This window comes from Gorilla gorilla, chromosome 1 (genome assembly GCF_029281585.2).
Source record: "Gorilla gorilla gorilla isolate KB3781 chromosome 1, NHGRI_mGorGor1-v2.1_pri, whole genome shotgun sequence".
NCBI lineage: Eukaryota > Metazoa > Chordata > Mammalia > Primates > Hominidae > Gorilla > Gorilla gorilla.
The window spans coordinates 180,933,808-180,955,975 of record NC_073224.2 but is presented as its reverse complement, the minus strand read 5'-3'; the positions used below and the strand labels follow the sequence as shown (position 1 = coordinate 180,955,975).

The window sequence follows — 22,168 nt, the reverse complement described above, 5'->3', positions numbered from 1 at the left end:
CTTGGGTGGGGACACAGAGCCAAACCATATCAGGAGGTCTGGGTAGGGCCTGAGAATTTCGTCAAGCAAGTTCTCAGGTGGTGTAGATGCTGCGAGTCGGGAAACCACACTTTGAGAACCACTGACTTTGAGTGCTTGGCATTTGGGACATAGAGGTGGTTTTCTAATTCCCCTTAAAGCTGGTGGAGGGGAACAGAGAGAACAGAGCTAGGGACTGGAGCTCCCAGGCCCGTCCACTTGAGGCCCTCTCCAGCCTGGTTTCTCCTTTAGAGATTTTATAGCCAGCAGACCCCAAAGTACAACATCTAGCCTTGCTTTGGCATTTGTGTTCTAATGTGTAAATAAACTTGAAACTTTTCCTAATCTTCTGAGGAAAAAGTAGAGGGGTGTTTGCCAAGTACTGTGGTCTGAATGTTTATGTCCCCCAAAATTCGTATTCTGAAATCCTGACCCCCATGGTAATGCTATTAGAAGGTGGAGCCCTCACGACTGGGATTAGTGCCTTATAAAAGGGAGCCCAGAGAGCTAGCTAGCCCCTTGTACCATGTGAGGACACAGCTAGAAGGCTCTACATATGAATAAGAAAATAGGCTTTTGCCAGACATCAAATCTGCTGGCACCTTGATCCTAGACTTCCCAGCACCCAGAACCATGAGAAATAAATTTAGTCTATGGTGTTTGTTACAGCAGCCCAGATGGACTAAGACTCCAAGCCAAATAAACAAGCTCCAAATGCACATTCTCATCTTGTCCTCTTGGGTAGTTTTCTCTCAGTTATTTTTTTCTCAGTCAGGGAATTGCCAAAGTCCATACTGATCCCCTACTGGGTCGCACTCCTCAAATACCACTCTGATGGCCTCTGGACTCTGATGACATCAGGATAAACCCACACAGGTATCTTGTAGTGAACAAAACCCCAGCCTTCCAATCGCATAATTCTCAGTCTGAATTCCAGGAGAACTGCTTAGTAAGGATCCCTTGTGGGAGCTACTTGAAAGCTCTTTGAGCCTTAGAATAGTGCAGGGAGGGGCAGCAATAGCTCCACAGGGTTGTTGGGATAATTACAGAAGACTATGAATGTCATACCTTTGGGTATAGTAGGTGCTCGGTAGGTTAGGGATGCTTACAACAGTCTGTCATTTAAAGTGGTCCTCGACATAGAATTTCTAGCTCCAGGCCCACCACCTTCTCCCATATTTCCCCAGGCCTCAAGGGTCCGCAATGGGTGATGGTGGGGTTATCCTGCCATGCCTACTATGCTTTCTTCCAGGACATAATTGCAGGCCCTTGACATCTTTTGCCTGGATTATTGCAACAGCCTCCAAAAGGACTCGTCTGTCTCCATGATACCCCTCCATCCTCCTCTGCATCATCACCAAGGGAATCTTTGTAAAGCAAAGGCATGATCATGCTTATCACCTGGTGGAAACCCTTCAGAGACTCTCCACTCCCCAGAGCAGGCACCACATCCTTAGAGTCTACAGAAGGCAGGAGGAAACAGAAATGAGTGCCGGGTCCATAGGTAGGCAATGGGGAGCAGTGGGGATTGCGGTGAAATGGAGCTTGGCTGTCTAAAGGCATCCAAACTCAGAATTCTGTAAAACCTTCTATGGGCCAAATAAAGTTTGTCCTGAGATTCCGTGCCTGGCCTTAAGTACCAGTGTGTGAGAGCTGGCCTGGCAAATGAGGTATAAGCTCCTTAGCCGGGCTAACCAGGTTCAGCCTCCTTCTTGCTGTGCCCGGCCTCACTTAAAATTCATATAGTGACCAAACTGTCTGCAGTACCTCCACACCTGCCATGCTGGTTCTCAGCCATGTCCTTTGATCAAGTCTGGAAAGCCCTTCCCTTGCTCTTCACTTGGTGAATGAAGAAGTCCTGCTCATCCCTTTAAAACTCAGTTCAGGCAACACCTCCTCCAGGAAGCATTGTTTCGCACTTATTCCCAGTTTTTCCATATGGATATGTATCTTTTCCTGGTGTCCCAACAACATCTGTTGCCTTTGTTCATCATTATAATTATTAAGTGGCAATGGCAATATAATTATCTCTTTTGTTGCCTCTGTCTCTTCTGCTAAGGTGTAAGCACCTAATATCAGGGACCAAGTGTTAATGACCTTTGTGTCTAGCAATAATGAGGTGTTCAATAATTGTTAAATGAATGAATGGAGAGGCAGGTCCCCCTGCCACCGCGCCTCCACTCTCCCATGAGGTAGGAAGCAATCTGAACAGTGAGTGGCACAGCAGCCACTTGGGAGAGGCATAAGACTAGTCACCTCTCTCTCCCTTTCCACCACAGGAATGTGTTGAGGACAGTACAAGCAACAAGAATTGGGGAACAAGAATGCCTTTGACTTCATCTCTCAGCTGTTACAAACTCTCCCCTATTGACGGTTCAAATTTCCAAGACAGACTCTGATCATCCAGTGAAATCACGCAGGCTCCAGTGGGGCAGTGGACCACACAAGCTCTCCCCAGCTGCCTGCCAGACTTCCATTGGCTGCTTGTAGGCAGAGGTCCTTCTTTGCTCTAATGAGGACAGGTGCATCTGCCAGAAAACATGGCACCTTCTATGGATAGAAACTCTATCTTAGTCGGTTTGGGCTGCTATGACAAAATATCATAAACTGAGAGGCTTATAAACAACAAATATTTATTTCTTTCAGTTTTGGAAGCCGGGAAACCTAAAATCAAGGTGCTGGCAGATTCAGTGTCTGGTGAGAGCCCTTTCCTCATAGATGGCACCTTCTATACATCCTCACATGGCAGAAGAGGCAAAGATGGTCCCTTGGTCCTTTTTTTTTAATATAAAGATACTAATCCCATTTATGAAGACTCTGTCCTTGTGACCTAATCACTTCTAAAAGGCCCCATCTACTAATACCATCACATTGGGGATTAGGAGTTCAACATATGAATTTTAACCAGGGGAGGATACAAACATTTATATCATAATAATCTCTAGGAAGGTCTTTGACTGGCAAGTGTTATGCAGCCTGGGTGGTGTAGGACTTAAGGCCAAGATTAGGTAAACTGAGTGAGGGGCCTTGGGTGCAGAGTTTAAGGAGGGATCCTCTTAGAGTCATGTAGGTGCCTCATTTGCCTCATCCTAATTTCACCCCTAACGGCTAATTTCATGCATGACTTGAAGGCAGTCACTGTCTCTCTGACCGTTAGTTTCTTAACCTGTAAAATGAAGTGGTCAGAAGACTATAAGGCCTGTTAGGTTCTCTGGGTTTGAAACTGCTGCATTGTTCCATAGCTCCTGAGACACAGCTCACCCTCTCCATCCTACCCACTGGACTTTTCCCCCTTTGTCTTAGGGGGACTGCTCATCTGTGTAGTTAGTTTCCCCAGTCATGCCTGGCCTCACAGTCAAGGGCTCAGTTCACAAGCCGCTTAGCAAAGGCAGTCATGAAAGAACAACATAGCGTCTGTTCTGGGCCTTCGCGGAGGACGTGCTCACATTCCTCCCCTCAAAGCAAAATTGATCGGCCATGACCTGGGGCCACACCAAAGAGAAGGAATCGTTGGGGGCTGGGGTGCCATTCGGTGCCCAGATGAGGTCAGTCACCACATGGTCCTCAGTAGCCTTGAGGAATGAGAGATATTTGACTCCCCTATTAATCACCTGGAAGAGTTATGAATATCTTGGGTCAAAGTGACAGTTTGCCTCTTGACAGGAAAGGGGCCTAAGTTCTGACTCCCACTTAGAAAAAGTTCATGTAGTTTTGCTCCTCCAAGATAGAAACAGAGGACCATAGAGATGGGGAAGGGGAGAAATTGAGAAGGAGCGAGAAGGTGAGAGGGTGTTTTTTATCCAGTTCAATCTCAGATCCCACACTTGAGCCCAAGCTCAAAGGGTTCAGTCAGTCATCCTGAATATGGAGACTTCTCCAAGGGGAGCTCTTTTGATTGTTGGGTAACAAAAATTATTAGAAATATTTTATTTTTATGTATTATATCTATAAATATAAATCTATATAAATACAGATGTGATATATAATATAAATATATTAGTCAGTGTGAATGAGGAACAGGTCAATTTCTCCTCCAAATAGTTGCCCTTAAAATCTTTGAAGACATTATCATATTCCTCCTGAATTTCTTATTCCCCATACCAAAAAAAAAAAAAATTCCACTTTGGGAGGCCGAGGTGGGCAGATCACAAGGTCAGGAGTTTGAGACCAGCCTGGCCAACATGGTGAAACCCTGTTTCTACTAAAGAATACACAAAAATCAGCCGGGCATGGTGGTGTGCACCTGTAATCCCAGCTACTCAGGAGGCTGAGGCAGAAGAATTGCTTGAACCTGAGAGGCGGAGGTTGCAGTGAGCCAAGATTGTGCCACAGCACTCCAGCCTAGGCGACACAGCAAGACTCTGTCTCAAAAAAAAAAAAAAAAAAAAAAAAAAAAAGACTTGTAATATAAGGAAGGGGCCAAGTATGGTGTCTCACGCCTGTAATCCCAGCACTTTGGGAGGCCAAGGTGAGCAGCTCAGTTGAGGCCAGGAGTTCAAGACCAGCTTGGCCAACCTGGTGAAACCCTGTCTCTACTAAAAATACAAAACTTAGCTAGGTGTGGTGGTGCACACCTGTAATCCCAGCTACTTGGGAGGCTGAAGCATGAGAATTGCTTGAACCCGGAGGCAGAGGTTGCAGTGAGCCAGGATATCACCACCACACTCCAGCCTGGGTGACAGAGCGAGACAAGTCTTCCAGGCAATCCCAACCTCTCTGTTTCACCTGGTCCCCTTCTTCTGGAATCACAGTGTATCAGTGACCTTCATACGGTGTTGGTCCAGAACCATACATGGTTATGCAAGCATGGAGAACAGAGCAATCATCTCAGCTTGCAGTTGCCACTGGGCGATGAGAGAGCCAGAACAGAGTCCCATTCTGCTGATCCCCAGGCACCTGGGATGATGGAGAAAACACCAATAAGCCAGCAGGAGAAGTGACTAGCCTTCTCAACATGCAAACACTATGTGTGGAATTTACCATGTTTGTATCATCATTCAGGGACCACAGACCATGCATCTAAACACCACCAGTACATCCATAGACGCAGAAGCACTGACCAAATGGATGTACTATCCCCTGACTCAAACCAGTGAAAATTACATGGCCAATCTTTTAAAAAGCAAGTAGTGGGCCAGGCATGGCAGCTTACGCCTGTAATCCCAGCACTTTGGGACGCCGAAGCAGGCGGATCACGAGGTCAGAAGTTCAAGACCAGCCTGGACAACATGGTGAAACCCTGTTTCAACTAAAAATGCAAAAATTAGTCGGGTGTGGTGGTGGGTGCCTGTAATCTTAGCTACTCAGGAGGCTGAGGCAGGAGAATCACTTGAACCTGGGAGGCGGAGCTTGCAGTGAGCCAAGATCTCACCATTGCACTCCAGCCTGGGCGACAAGACCGAGACTCCATCTCAAAAAAGAAAAAAGAAAAAAAGCAAGTAGTTAGTAGTGTAGGGGGAAAGTCCTGGATAAGAACTCATGCCTCTTTGATTTATACCTGTGTTGCCTAAACTGTCTTCCTTTCCTTGATGACTAATATATATGTTAGCTGCTCAGCTTTTCTTTATACTACATTTTCAGGAGATGCACACTCTTCCCTGACTTCCCTTAGCCTAAAGTTCTGGAATAATTATCCCTTCATTTCATTTGATACCAGATTTTGCATACTTTTAGTGATCCAATGATTCCCTCTTTAAGATATATATTAGTTCTATAAATATTATGCAATATTGCTATGGAAATGGAAAAAGACTATTCTTAACTTGCCCAATAGTTTCAGCTCTGAAACTATTTATTTGACATCTCCTGAACTTTTATCCTAAACCTATATCTGAAGCTTATATCCAAAATTGTCAGCCACCCCTATCCAATGGGACCTCTCCCTTGGGGATCCCACAGGTACCTGAAATTCATCATCTCCCCTCCCCTATCCATTCCTCGAATTATTTGCCACAATCAATGGTCTTACAACCACTGCTGATCATAGCACTGGACAGTTGAAGGAGAAAATTCACATTCCTTGAGCATCTACCATGAAGGTTAACAACCCTGCAGTGAAAATATCATCCTTAGTTCACAAATAAGAAAACAGGGGCAGATTCTCTCATGCCCCACATCTAATTCTCCAACAAATGCAGTGGGAACTCATACAACTCAATAGCAAAAATACAAATAACCTGATAAAAAAACAAACAAAAACCTAATAGAGATTTTTCCAAAGAAGATCTACAGATGTACAACAGGTGTATAAAGGTGCTCAACATAACTAATTATAAGGGAAATACAAATCAAAACCACAATGGGACATTAACTGGAATTTGTTAGGATGGCTATTATAAAGAAAGACAAGAGTTAACAAGTGTTGTTGGCAAGATTGTGGAGAAAAGGGAACCCTTGTATATTGTTGATGGGAATGCAAATTGGTATAGCCACTACAGAAAACAATATAGAGGTTCCTCAAAAAATTAAAAATAGAATTAGCATATGATGCAGCCATCTCATTCTAGGTATATATCTAAAGGAAATAAAATCACTATCTCAAAGAGGTATCTGCACTTCCACATTCATTCCAGCATTATTCACAAGAGCCAAGATATGGAAACAACCTTAATGTCTATCAATAGATGATGGATTAAAAAAAGACATGCTATACAAATTTATACAATGCGATGTTACTAAGCCATAGAAAGAAGGAAATCCTGCTATTTGTGACAACATGGATAAATGTTGAGGATAATATGCTAAGTGAAATGAATCAAACACATAAAGACAGATATTATGTATTCTCACTTATATGTGGAATCTAAAAAATTGACCTCTTAGATGTAGTGAGAAGAATGATCACTGCCAAGGCCTGAGGGGGGTGAGGGAAATAGGGAGACATTTGTCAAAAGGTACAAACGTTTAGTTATAAGATGAATACGTTCTGGGGATCTCATGAATACCACAGTGACTACAGTTGATGATACTGCATTGCATACTTGAAATTTGCTAAGAGGATAGATCTGAGGTATTCTCACCACACACACACACACACAAACAGTAACTACATGAAGTGATGGATATGTTAATTACCTTGATTGTAATAATCATTTCATGATATATATTAATACATACATCACATCATCACTATGTACACCTTAGATTTATACAATTTTTATTTGTCAAACATACCTCAATAAAACTTGGGAAAAATACAAACAGAAAACCAAATGCAATGAACTCCACTTTCCAAGTGCATCTAGAATTTGTGTGCATCTTCCACATTTCCAGCATAGCCACCTTGGTTCTGGTACCGTCACCTCTTGCTGCAGTCATTGCACTCACTCTCCCACAGCTTTGTCTGCTCCCATCATTGTTCCTCTAAAAGCTCAACTTTGCAGAGCCCCAGAGAGAAGTTTTCAGGGGATTTAAATCAACTCTGAATTGGATTTCCATCTTATTTAAAGCAATGTCCTTTCCACCGGCCTCAAGGCCCTGCATGATCTGCCTCTAGTTGTCTTGGAGCTCATCTCCAATTGCTCCTTCTCCTGCCTCCTGGTGCTGCCTCAGACTCTCCAAAGTGCTCTTGCCTAAGGGCACTTGCACCTTGCTTCTCTTCTTCACCTGGAACACACTTCCCTCAGACAGCCACGTGGCTTGCTCCCTCATTTCATCCCCCTGCTCAAACTGTGGTCATTCCCCTGACCACACTCTACATAAATTGTCTATCCTCTCCTTTCCTTCCCTCCTCATCTCCCCACTGAATTTTTCTCCACGACACATCAACAGCTGACATATGTAGTACATTTTTGTTTGTTGTTCAGCTCCCCTCATCAGAATGTAAACCTCATAAGCTTATAGTCTAGTGAAAAAATCTGTTTCATGTGACAACTAGTAGGTGCTCAATAAATAGTCAATGAATGAATGCATAGGAGGCAACTGGAAAAGCAGGGAGTGTCCAAAATAGTATGGGATTCAGAGACCATTTCCAATAACAATTATTGGAGGGAAATTCGACTTGGAAGGCAGCACTAATTTGTAGAACAAGGAAGGGAGTCATGAGGACTGACTTCAACTGCTTGAAGAGCTGACATACGGAGTAGGAGCAGACTCAGTCTGCATTTTTCATAAAGTAAAACTCCTAAGTAGTTTTCCAGGCCAACAAAGTGGGTGTGGTAGGCATTCAAGACACAGAGAATCATATGAGCCCTGTGTCGAGGCTGAGATTTGGAAAGACGTGGCTTGTATGTTAAATACCAAATTAGTCATATGCAGCTGGAGGGGAGTGGTGGTCCATGAGGTCAGAAAGATAAACTGGATGGGCTTTTATTGCATTCATTTATTAATTCATGAGAGTATCATACACTCTACCTTTAATTAGCACATATTATCTCCCAGGCTCTGCGCTAGGTCCTGGGGATATAAAGCCTGTAATTTAGAAATCCTGTCATTGAAAGATAAGAATGAACATTTGTCAAGGCCTTAAAGGTCTCTGTATATAATAGGTACTCAAAAAAAAAAAAAAAACTGGATCCCTGAATGCTGGTGTCTGAGTCCATTTGGCTACTAAAACAAAATACCTTAGACTAGGTAATTTATAAACAATAGAAATTCATTACTCACAGTTCTAGCAAACGGAAAGTCCCAGATCACGGACTTTATAAAGGTGTCAGCAATTCAATGTCTGGTGAGAGCTCTCCACTTCATAGATTCATAGGGAGCTTCACAGTGCTCTCTACTTCATAGATTCATAGGGAGCTTCATAGCGCTCTCTACTTCATAGATTCATAGGGAGCTTCATAGCGCTCTCTACTTCATAGATTGCACCCTCTTACTGGGTCATCACATGGTGGTGGAAAACAAGCCTCTTTCTATGAGGCCATTAATCCCATTGATGAGGGCAGAGTCGTCATGACCCTATCACCTCCCAAAGGCCCTGCATCTTAATACTATCACCTTAGGAGTTAAGTTTCAACCTATGAATTTTTGGGGTGGAGGGCACACCAACATTCGAACTATAGCAGGAGGTTATGTTTTTCTAGTTAATAATCATATTAATCCTATGAGGCAAATATAATTATGCCTGTTTTAGAGGTAAGGAAACTAAGATTTAGTTTCCTGACTTCATATAACTCATATGATTCTGGGCCATGCTATAAATCTAGCTCTGTCTCACATCAAAGTTCTTGGGTTTTTCCCCGCCCCACTGTGTCCTCTTGTCTCCTCAAAACAGCTCAAACTCTTAGAAATAACTTCCTAGACCAGAGAAGTAAAAACAGGAGGGATGGATCCACTCTACTCATACAGGAAGGTTTTGAGTGGGGGCCTTAAAGGATGAGTCTCTTTAATCTCCCTGGCCCAGTAGTTACCAGAATTGCCTTGCTATCAATCCCTGGGGAGCAATAGGCACTGTTGTTAAGTGTGCCAGCCTTGGGTTGCACAGTCTGGAATTTGAATACGAGTTTTCCCCTTGATTAGCTATATGACCCTGGGCATATCACTTAATCTTGTTAAACCTCAATCTTCTCATTCTTAAAATGAGGACTAAAAATTATACCTCTGGGGTGCCCCTGTGGCTCACATTTGTAATTTGAGCACTTTGGGAGGCCAAGACAGGAGGATTGCTTGAGCCCAGGAATTCAAGGCTGCAGTGAGCCATTACTGCACTCTAGCCTGGGCAACAGAGCAAGACTCTATCTCAAAAAAAAAAAATTATACCTCTAATAGAAGATCACTATGAAATTAAATTGGATAAATCATGCAGAATATTTAGCAAAATTTCTGGCACAAAATAAATGATCAATGACTCTTAGCCATGGGATGATGATTAAGGTAATGGTGATGAGGATATTCTGGCTCCAGGTGACAAAGTCAAGGACATGTCTGGCTGATAAAGTCAGTTTAGCAGCTTCCATTAAGAAGTTATTCAGAAAAAAAGCTGGGACCCGGTCCTTTACAATCCCACAGTGAAATGTACTGTACTTAAGGAGGGGCAAGGAGGAAGGAAAAGTTCCTATCCACACCACAAAGCTAAAAAACCCAAGAAGGGTTTGGTTTTGCTCTGTTCTCAGTCCTTTTTAACTGAGTTTTCCTTTTTAAAAAAATACTATGGCCTTTGCCTGAGACCTAATCAGGATGCCTATAAATGTGCATATTTATGGATGTTAATATAATACACCTTATAAAGTTCCCTTTGCTTTGAGATGCTGGTCTGCATTTTGTGCATGTCTCAGCTATGTGCTGGGTGGCTGCTGCAATATTTCTGCTGAGGCAGGCAGAGTACACCCACCCAAATGAGTTTCATCTAAATGTAGTTTGGTCTGGGACATCTTGGTAATCAGGGAAGACAAAGCAGATTAAAATCATATGAGAAGCCACTTTCCCAGCGAGCTCAAACATGCTCTGCTGATAGAAACCACTCCACACAGGGCATGGGGGTGTGACTTTGTGGGGAAGAGGGGGAGGTGGAAGGATTGGGGTCAGGTTGTGACAAGGAGATGAAGGTTTGTTCCAGCCAAGGGGTCTGTCTGGGATGCCAGCCATGAGGAAAGCAAGCTTCAGCACAGATGTCTGTGATGTGGAGTAACCCCACGTATATTTCAAAACGGATTTCCTGGGGGAAATTTTTTGGGAATTCACAATATGTTGTTAAAACCAGGCAATCCTTTGAGGTTTGTTATTCTTCTTCTAGGACTCTGTAATATTCACCGGCAGGAAAACCCAAGGGAATGACTACTATGACATCTGATGGTGAGACGGCGGCGTTGGTTGAGGGGAGTGAATGGGTTATATCTATTGAAAATCTACTATGGGTTTTTCTTCTTTTTTCTCTGATTATCACAGAAGAGGTTACTAAGTTTCAGAAAGAAGCAGGAATTAGTGCTTGGAGACCCAAACATCCTAGAAGGACCCTGGAGATCCTTTGTGAAGTTGAGAAGGAGGGAGATTATTGTTTAAGGTAGCTTCTGAGTTGTGCACCAGGCATTGGAAACTAAGCCAAGGACACAGCCAGCCAGTGAGCAAGGCCTGCTCCAGATCATTCTGGGGAGTTCTGCTCCAGTTTAGAGGGCTGTTCCAGGTTCCCTCAGTGGTGATTTTGGAGGCTTCAAAGGACTTCCCAGTAGAGATGAGCAAAGAGAGGTCATCCCCATTCCCTTGAAACTGATTCAGCCACGCCTTTCATGTCAACCTTCTGCACCAGTTGAGCAAAGCAGTAATCACACCCATTCAAGTCTTCTAAAGGGAAAGAAATCACCATCACTTGTCCTTATTCTGTTGCACTGGAAATAGATTTGTCAGATAAAATATAGGATACCCAGTTAAATTTGAATTTCAGATAAATGATAAAACTTTTTTGGAATAAGTATGTCCCACATGTTGCATGGGACACACAAACTTGATCTGAAATTCAAATGTGACCAGATGTCCTGTACTTTTATTTGCCAAATCTGACAATTCCTTCCACAAGTCACTAGAAACATCTCACAACTGTGCCCCCCTGCAGGTGGTAGGAGGTACCATGTCATAGCACAACCTGCAAAAAGTGGTTAATGATAGAACATGGCACTGAGGGGTAGTGAGCCTCTTGTCACAGAGAGCTTACCTGGCTGTTTTCATACCTTCCCTGCACTTTTAATCCCTCACTCCTCAGCTCCTAGGGATAAGAAGCATGAACCCTGAGGCAGGTTGCTTGGATATGAATGCTGGTTAGCTGATGGCCTTACATTAAGTAATATAACCTCCCTGTGTTTTCTAGTTTGCTCATCTGTAAAATGCGGGCAAGAGTAGCAATTACCTTGTAAAGTTGTTCTGAAGCTTCAAAGTGCTTAGTTCAGTGCTTGGCCCATGGGGAAGGAAGAAAAGATATTAATTATTACTGTTATTATTCCCTGATACCTATATACAAAAGGAGTTGGGCTATTGAGAATCATGTGATCTTGTCAAAGCTGGGGCAGAATTTAAGGTCTCAGAAGCCATTGCTGAACCACTGCCACTCAGAGAAGAAAAATATTTTGGGAGCATTTAGAGGAACTCTCTTGTTTTAGAAATGAAAACTCAAGTCAGAAAGGCCAAATGGCTCGTTCCAAACTTCACAGGTGGTTGAGAATAAGATCTTGGGGTAGAACGGCAGATACAGATAAAATAACCCAAAGGAATGGTGGAGAGCCTTTTGCTAGGACTCAGTAATTTAAATCACAGAATTACAGGATTTTAGAGCTACCAGAAGTGGGCAAGACAGAATTTGCCCCAGGGCCGGCCTAAAGCAAGACACAGACATAGGAATCAAATGTTCTTGGGGTTCTAGTCCCAGTTCTGCCCTGGTGTTTCTTACACATCTTTTGGCAAGTACTTACCTTCCCTAGCCTTCAGTTTCCCATCTGTACAACGGAGATAATCATCTGAGCTCTGTCTGCTTCCTCTGGCTATTGCGAAAGCTTTGGAAGGAATGACACCTCGGCTGCCTCCCAGGAACTAACCATCCCACTCTGCCCTTGTGGCCTCTCCCCAGCTTGTCAGATTGCTGCCTTCCTTCACGTCCTTGGCTTCCAGCCCTGACAGGCATGGGATATCTGGGCCCCAACTGACTGATGACCAGCAGATTCCAGTATGTGGGGTGAGGGTGGGGAAGTTTCATTCTTGCTTGACTGGCCTGCATTGCCCATCAGCCTAGATTCAAGCCATGCAAAGAAGGCCTCTGAGCTCAGCTCTCAACTGATGCTTTTTGAATTGAGCAGAGTGACCTTGCTGAAAAGTCTGATCATGACACTCACCAACTTAACCCTTGCCTACAGGTGTTAACCTGGTCCCCCATCTGTGTTACCATTTATTATCTCCCACTCAGACTATTAGACCTCAGCTTTTCTGCGCCCACTACCACTGCTCAAATCCATTATTTGCATAGTCACCAAGAGAGCAGTCTAAAATAAAAATCCAGTTAGGCTGCCTCCCCTCTTAAAACCCATTATTCACTGCAGGGATTCTTTTCTTGTCTTTTCTTTTTTGAAACAGAGTCTCACGGTGTTGCCCAGGCTGAATACAATCGTGCAATCATGACTCTCTGCAGCCTTGACATCCTGGGCTCATCAAGCAATCCTCCTGCCTCAGCCTCCCAAATAGCTGAGACTACAGGCACCCACCACCACATCACACTCTACAAAAAATTTCTGTTTTTTTGTAGAGATGGGGTCTTGCTATATTGCCCAGGGTGGTCTCAAACTCCTGGCTTCAAGTAATCCTCCTGCCTTGGCCTCCCAAGGTGCTGAGATTACAGGTGTGAGCCACCACACCGGGCCAACTGCAGGGATTCTTTATTTGAAGATCATGGATAGGTTTCAGGAAATATGTGAACACCCTGAAATGTATACCCTAGTTCTGTTTGTGTAAGTATTAACTTTGATCAGATTTTCAGAGAGGTCTGTGACCAACCTGCTGCACTAAAAAATGTTTACAAACCACTGCTCCACAGGATAAAGTTCAAACCTCTCAGTCTAAAGGAAATGCAAAGCCATTCATGACACAGTTTTTACATACACCATCTTCATTTTGGATTTCTCAGCCCCAATTGCTCAAACATATCTTGCCGTTTCTTATCTCCTTGCCTTTGCTCAAGCTGTGTCCTCTGTCTTGAAGATCCTCTTTTTCTCATTCTTTCCAGGGACCTCCCTCCCTTGGTTAAGTCCCAGTTAACTAGTATAACTTCATTCAAGAGTTTCTTCTTCCAGGAGCTTCCCAATATGATTTGGCTGTGGGCCCCACCCAAATCTCATGTTGAATTGTGATCCCCAGAGTTGGAGGTAGACGTGGTGGGAGATGGTTGGATCATGGGGGTGGTTTCTAATGGTTTAACACTGTCTCCTAGTGTTGTTTTGTGACAGAGTTCTCACAAGATCTGGTTGTTTGAAAGTGTGTAACACCTCCTACTTTGTGCACTTTCTCTTTTTCCTGCTCCACCATGTGAAGATGTGCCTGCTTCTCCTTCACCTTCTGCCATGATTGAATGTTTCCTGAGGCCTCCCCAGCCATGCTTCCTGTATAGCCTGCAGAACGGTGAGCCAATTAAACCTATTTTCTTTATAAATTACCCAGTCTCAAGTATTTCTTTATAGCAATGTGAGAATGAACTAATACACTTCCTCTGACCCTCTCCTCCACACCCATGCTGGGGAGATGTTCTTCCCTGGGATCCCACAATGGACATCCATCTGGCTCTCTAGAATTGCACTGTTCACGTAGTGCTCACAGAGATGAAAGCTCTTTGAGAACAAGACCACACATTATCGCTTTCTTCCTCTCCTTTTTCTCAAGCAGTGGTTCTTGGGGACTGCAGCATCTCACCTTCATAGAAACTCAACACTCAGACCTCACCCCAGACCTACCGAATCAGAAACTCTGAGGTTGGGGCCAGTGAGCTGTGCTTTAACAAGCCCTGCAGGTGATCCTGATGCCCGCTGAAGCCTGGGAACCATAGTCCTGAAAAAACGTCCCTGGCTCTTGTCTGTTCTGTTGTGATAGCTCCTAACTGGGCTTCCTGCTTCCTCCTCTGTCACCTTCCAATCTATTCTTCATCCTAGAGCCAGAATTATCTTTCTACAACATGGAAGGAAGGGCCCTCCTCAAGAGCCTTCAGTGGCTTCCATTTGCACCTATAATTAAATCCTGATCCCTCACCATGACCTACAGGACCCTGTGTGACCTGGCCCTGCATATCTCCTACGCTGACCCCCTACCACCAGGCACGATGGTCTGCTTTCAGCTTCTCAGGTCAACCGTCCCTTCTTCCCTCAGGCCATGTGCTGGGATGGGGAGAGGAACATGGGTGAGTCATCTTCTCCATCCTTGAGGAGGTATAGTCAACTAGGGGAGACAGATATGGACACAAATAGACATGCAGTTCATAGAAAGCAAAGTAGCAGGGCTGTGCATATGGTACAGAAGCAGCAAAGATTCATTCTGTTTAGGGACTTTTGTTTTGCAGTGATTTCCAACTCTGCTTCTAAAGTTTGAAGGTGAAGTTTTTCTTATTCGAACATTCCAATACTAGGCATTCCATTGCCCTGAGCCTCAGTTCTGCTACTGTCATTCAGAAGCTATGCCCACCATGCAGGGGTTATTGGAGGGAGTACACGAGGATATACATCAAACATGCCAAGCGGAGGGCAGGGTCTCTGTAGGGATCAGGGACTCCCGTGTTTCTGGGGCAGATTCAAGTTTTGATGTTGTGGGGACTTACCCTTCCTGAGCTTCAGTGGGAAACTAAGTATCCCCTGAAAAAACTGAGGTGTTAAGGAGGAGGCTTGAGGTTGGGCCTACAGCAAAAGAAAAGTTCCCCTCCACTTTAAGAAATCTCCCTCCTGTGGGTGTGATAGTGAATGTGAAAGTAGAACCTGCCTCCTGGCCCCTGCACTTACCAGAAGGGGCAGTGGTACTTGCAAAGGAGTTACAGAAAGAGCAGCAGCTGAACAGGAACTGGGGCCACCGGTTCTGGGAAGCTGGGGCTTTGGGGGCAGCGCCTGGCAGACCCCAGTGTTTACAAACGTCAGGAGCACCTGAACCCCAGCCTGTGTTAGGCACAGAGCAAATTGTGGTGAGCTACTGGCACAAGTCCTCTGGAGCCAGAAAGTCAGACAGAAAGCCAGGATGACTCCTCTAGGGCCCAGGGCTCACAGTTCCCTGGACAAACAGCCTCACTGTGGCCTCTGGGAAAAGGTGGGAGGCAGAGCAGGCTGGTGGGTTAGATATTCATTCATTCATTCCCAATTTCCTCATCTGTGAAATGGGGAAAGAAATTCCTTCCATGTCTACTTGGATTGTATATAGTGGGGAAGGGTAGAGAACGGGTTGCTATGGAGACCAAATGAGATAATACATTCAGTTATTCATTTAATATACACTAAGCACCTGCTACAATAAAAATAATAATGGGCACTTATTGAGTACCTAGTGTATGCCAGGCACTATGCTAACTACTTTAATCCTCACAATCATCCTCCGAGGTAGCTGCCCTGATTTCCATTTACAGATGAGGAAACTGAGGCTCAGAGAGATGACTTGCCCAGATCACACAGCTAGTCAGTGGTGGATCTGGGATTTGAGAGCCACAGTGTTAAATGGGGCTCAAGTCTCAGCTCCTGCACTAGAGTCAGGGATCTGCAAGGTCAGGAATTATCATTTATCAATCTCTGAATCTTCAGTGCTTAGGCCACGGCCCAGCACATAATAGCTGCTCACTAAATGTGGGTAGGCCTCTTGCATATCTTCAAGACAAGGTGAGATGAAGCAGTCTGGTGGGGAAGTCAGGGAAGCAAACCAGCAGCAGGTGATGTAACAGGATCTATAGCAGATGTTTCTTCAGAGAGCTCCCTGAGGTTTGTGCTGGGTCACACTGTGTACCAATCAGGGTCCCAACAGTCTGACAGCTCCCAGGAAATAGCAGATTTCAAGGAGGGATTATATGCAAAGGTGCAGATATAGAAGAATCACAAAAGAGAGAGTAGGCACTTAATAGCTCCTGAACTGTTCTCACAACTCTTAATAGCTGCTGAACTGTCCTGCAGAGTTGCTTTCCTTAGGAGGAGCAGTGAAGAACATGGCCAGTTCAGTGACGTTGCAAACAGTGTATCAAAGGAATATCATACTCTCTCCCTTCCTCTTTTTCCTCCCTCTGGTCTCCTGTGGCTCCCTGTTGGCCAAACCCAACTAGAAACAGAAGGTTCAAGAACCCACCAATTCAATCCCCATAGATCAATCTCTTGAATACAGAGCAGATGAGGAAAGGTAATGTATGGATCTAGAGGGGCAAATGAAAGGTATTCTGCATGGACCGTGATATAGTGTGGATGTGTGTCCCTACCCAAATTTCACGTTGAAATGTATCCCCTATGTTGGAGGTGGGGCCTGGTTGGAGGTGACGTGATCATGGGGGTGGATTTCTCATAAATGATTTGGTACCACACCCTTAGTTCTGTCTCATGATAGTGAGTTTTCACATCTTGTGAGAGATGTCATTTAAAAGTGTGTGGCATGCTCCACACTCTCTCTCTTGCTCCTGTTCTGGCCATGTGTTGTGCCTGCTCCCCCTTCGCCGTCCACCATGATTGTAAGTTTCCTGAGGCCTCCCCAGAAGCCAAGTAGACACCAGCATCATACTCTCTTTACAGCCTATGGAATCGTGAACCAATTAAACCTCTTTTCTGTATAAATTACCCATCCACAGGCATTTCTTTACAGCAATGTGAGAATGGCCTAATATGGACTGGAAGGATATGCAGACTTTTCCTGGAAAGCAGAGTTGAGGAAGGACATCCCATGGAGGGAAAGAATATGCAATCTTTTTGTGTGGAACGCTTAGAACATTCTAAGTACTTTGGCATAGCAAAGGCATAGGGAATGAGAGACAGCATGGTAGGAAATAAAAATGTGTTCAGAGAGTGGCAGGGGCTGGCTCATGGAGAGCTAAGGCAGGGAGCACTATTCTGCAGGCACAGGGGACCATGAAGGGCAGTTAAGTATGGACTTCCTATGACTGCAGAGTGGGCAACGATTCGAGGAAAGGGAAGGGGCCTAGAGGCAGGGGTCTCCTTGGGAGGCTACTGCAATCATCCTACAGAGATGAGGGTGAGGGTCGGAAGAAGCAGAAGCCTACCCTCTCTTAAGCAAGATGAAGACAAACGAGATCCGTGGGCTCCATGGAGGCTGGATCTACATCACCATAGTGCCATTGCCTTCCTTCAAGGGCAAGTGAGGAACAGGTATGGCTGCTGGTCAGCCCTTGCACTGGGCTGGTGCTCAAGACCAGAGTGAGTTCTTAGTGTCCTGGGGAGAGTTCTGGATTAGGTTTCTTTTTGGGTGGAGGGAGGTTGTGAAGGGGACTTTGGGAGAGATTGCAAATCTGTAAATGGGCAAGGCTGCCTTGACCACTGAGAGAGGAAGAGAAGGATACAGGAGATCAGAAGATTAGAAGGAGCTGCCTTTGTTCTTAGAATACGTGGGAGGCCATGCTCAAGAGAAGAAATGGATGCCGAGAAGGGAATGTGTGTGCATCTGACACTAGGAAACAAATTGGAAGAAAATTGGTAGATTGCTTTGATTTTTTTTTCTTTCACTAGTGTTAAAAATCATGGAGAACTGGGAGAGAAGGAGGGGAGTAGGGGAGACAGGGAGGATCAGAAACAAACACTTCTGAGGTAATAAACAACCTGAAATGCAGAGAGGCTGGGAGAACAAGCAAAGATGAAGGTGTCTGCATTCAGAGCACATCACAGAAGGGATGATGTTTTAGAGGTGAAGCATTTTTTTAGCTTCCAGGGATTATTTTGGGGGTTATGGTTTTCTCCAGCATTGAAGTATAATAATGTCTGAATTTCTTGCAATAAGTTAGGTGACAAGTAGTAACACGGGAGGTGGAATAGAAAAAGTAATACTTTACTTTAGTACAGCAACAGAACAACACCTTACATTGGGGCAGATTAGAACTGGGGTGAGGCTTGCAGATCTTACTTCTCCTTCTAAGTGGGGAAACTGAGGTCCAGTGAATGGGAAGTATCTTGCCCCAAATTATATATATACACTCCCACCTTCATTTGACCCTCATAAAGTATTTGGTTGGTACAAAGGTAATTGCAATTTTTGCCATCACTTTGAATGACAAAAACCACAATTACTTTTGTACCAACCTAATACTTTAGGCCAATATGGAGAGGAGACAGTATAGCGGAGGGGTTGGCAAACTTTTTCTCTAAAAAGACAGATAGAAAATATTTTGGGCTTTGGTGGGGGGGGGGGGGTCACATATGATCAGTGTTGCATATTCTTTTTTAAAAAAACAATCCTTTAAAAGTGTAAGAGCCATTTTCAGCTCACCAGCCATACAAAAATCAGGCCATGCAAAAACAGGCTGTCCAAAGAAAAACATGGTATTGAATTTTGACCTGGGTTTGAATTTTGGTTCTGCCGTGAACAGGTCATGTAACTTTTGGCAAGTTAATTAGACTTATTTTCCTTCTCTGTTAAATGACCACATCTACCTCACCAGGCTCCTAGGGAGACAGAAAGAGATATGTCTGGTCTCAAATCCTAGCTCTGCCATTTGTTTTCAGTGTGATTCTCGCTAATTAAACTCTCTGTCTCTCAGTTCCTTCCTCTGCAAAATAAAGATAATAGTAGTACCAACTTTATATGACTGATATGTGGATGAAATGACCTATGTGTAAAACTCATAGAATAGTTTCTGCCATGTATAAGTGTTTTTTGTTTTTGTTTGTTTGTTTGTTTTGAGACAGAGTCTCGCACTGTCGCCCGGGCTGGAGTGCAATGGCATGATTTCGGCTCACTGCAACCTCTGCCTCCCAGGTTCAAGCGATTCTCCTGCCTCAGCCTCCCAAGTAGCTGGGATTACAGACATTCACCACCACGCCCAGCTAATTTTTTGTATTTTTAGTAGATATGGGGTTTCCCTATGTTAGCCAGGCTGGTCTCGAACTTCTGACCTCGTGATCCGCCCGCCTTAGCCTCCCAAAGTGCCGGGTTTACAGGCGTGAGCCACTGCACCCAGCCGCCATGCATAAGTTTTACATAGTAATAAGTATTTCTTTTGTACCAGGTACGTTATATGTTCATATAACATTATTAGTATAACATAATATTTATATTATATTAAACACATATTTATATTGATATATTAATATATGACATTATTATAGGACATATAATACATAATAAATATATACAAATATTTATATATGGTATATATGGTAAATATATACTTCTATATTTATTAGGAGCAGTGAGGAACATGGCCAGTTCATCAAATTACCAATATTTGATCAATTTTGACCTACAAAAATGGGAACTTCTATATATATTATAATATATACAATATATTATATAGTATAATCAACACATTATATAATTAATATATAATTATATATAATATATAATACATTATATAATTAATATATAATATATAATACATTATATAATTAATATATAATGTATTGATTATAATATATAATGCATTGTATATCTTACAATGTATTTATATTAATATTATATCAATATAAATATAAGTGGATATTTATATTAATATAAATATAAGTGGATATTTATATTAATATAAATATAAGTGGATATTTATATTAATATAAATATATGTGGATATTAATATTATATAAACACATAAAGTACCTGGTGCAAGACAGATATTTGGCAAATAGTAGCTAACCGCTGGGCGCGGTGGCTCACACCTGTAATCGCAGCACTTTGGGAGGCCGAGGTAGGCAGATCACCTGAGGTCAGGAGTTCGAGACCAGCCTCAACATGGAGAAACCCCATCTCTACTAAAAATACAAAATTAGCCAGGTGTGGTGGTGCATGCCTGTAATCCCAGCTACTCGGGAGGTTGAGGTAGGAGAATTGCTTGAACCTGGGAGGTGGAGGTTGCGGTGAGCCGAGATCACGCCATTGCACTCCAGCCTGGGCAACAAGAGCGAAACTCCCTCTCAAAAAAAAAAAAAAAAAAAAAAAATAGTAGCTAACCATGGCAGCCACTCCCAAATGAGAAATCAGACTTTAGAAAATTAAGGAAGGTTGGGCCATATTGTAATGGCCTGGTCACGCCAGAGTTCACCTACAGTTCACTCTTAAGTCTGTCCTGTAGGATGCAGCAAGTAAGAGCGGCTGCATGAAAGTAAGCTCTGTTTCTCTGCCCATGTGCGGGGCTCCCACCTCCATCAGATAAGCACTTGTGTAACCTAAGTCTATTTTGATCTCAGTAGAGATCTGTGTACACATGCACACATTTGGCAGCCATGGGCTACAGCCCTGGTGCTCTTGCTTGTGATTCGAGCCATGTTATCAATACTTATGTGTGTAAACTTGAGAGATCAAAGCTATCTTGGTTGGGAAAGCTAATATTTAAATTCCAGACTTGCAGGCACAGCACTGAAATTCCATGGCTCAAGATCAAGTTCATGTATAAAATCAAGTCAAGCATTTGTTTGACACAGTTGTAGGGCTCTGGAGTGTGGGTGAGGTTTGAATTCAGGAGAAATTTAGGGGCCTGCCCAGAATGGAATTCTGTGAAATTCTAGCTGTGGATAGTTTTTAGGTTCAGTGATTTGTGTGATCCTAATTAGAGCAAACACATCTTCATGGCCCAACTTTGGTAATCACAGAGATGTTTACAGTTTAGAAATAACACAAATCTGTAGCTCTCAAGCAGTAAGATCTGGAGATACCACCACTTACCTTGCAAGGCAATAGAAAAACTAAAGATCCTGGACATAACTTTCGGAAACCTAATAGGCTCTCAACAAATGAGAGCTTTGTCTTTATAATTGTCCCTGCCATTCCCATTGTTCCGTCTCTCTCAACACCCTGGAACTTGTGGTCCTTGCAGACCAAGGACTACATCCTTTTGTGATAGCAAATTATCTTTTGTCTTCTGCCTACCTCAATGAACCTTTGGTGAGTACATTTCACAGGCTGAGTAGAATGTAAGGCTCATTGTGAGGGCAAAGGTGATTAAGATAGGCCCTCGAGGAGATGTGTCTGGCAATGGGTCACACATACTCTACTACTTATAATGCCATACAAATGACTTGGAAGCAGAGTAAACCCAGGTCTGTAGATTCACAGGAAAAGGAAAGATTCAGTCTTCTGGTAGTAGTGGATTAGCTTTCAAAGGGGAGCTGAACTCTGACTCCTTCTGTAACATAGTGTAACAAATGGCCAAGAAACCCAGGTTCAATTCCTGGCTCTGTCACTTTTTGAACTGTGTCATCTGGAGCAAATAGTTTAACCTCATTGAAACTTTAGTTTCTTTGTCTGTAGAATGGGGATGTAATTATTAGTACCTACCTCATGGAAGTGTTGGAAGAAAAAAATGAGATAACCCATGTAGCACTGCTCCCCATAAAGTAAGCACATGCTAACCCTATTTGGCTACCATCATTATAAAAGGGAATCAACTTAACCCTTCATCTTAAAAACATGGTTTTCTTTTCTTATTCTGCTGACTTGAAATCAAATTAGTCATATTTTACATCCATATAACACCTTTAACACTTTTACATTAAGTGGAAATATATAAAATTGCCAATATTTGATCAATTTTGACCTACAAAAATGGGAACTTCATAATAGCTCTCCAAAGCACCCTCTTCTGCAATGG

The 22,168-nt window shown here is 43.4% G+C and overlaps 1 long non-coding RNA gene across 2 annotated transcripts in view; it reads left to right on the top strand.

Moving 5' to 3' along the window:
• The window catches only part of LOC101147157 (uncharacterized), a 67,814-nt gene that overhangs the window by 11,009 nt on the left and 34,637 nt on the right, over positions 1-22,168 (top strand). For both annotated transcript variants that reach the window (XR_010130843.1, XR_008671039.2), the window contains exons 3-4: positions 10,691-10,749; positions 13,960-14,046. This is a non-coding gene — a long non-coding RNA (uncharacterized lncRNA). The remainder of the gene's footprint in view (positions 1-10,690; positions 10,750-13,959; positions 14,047-22,168) is intronic.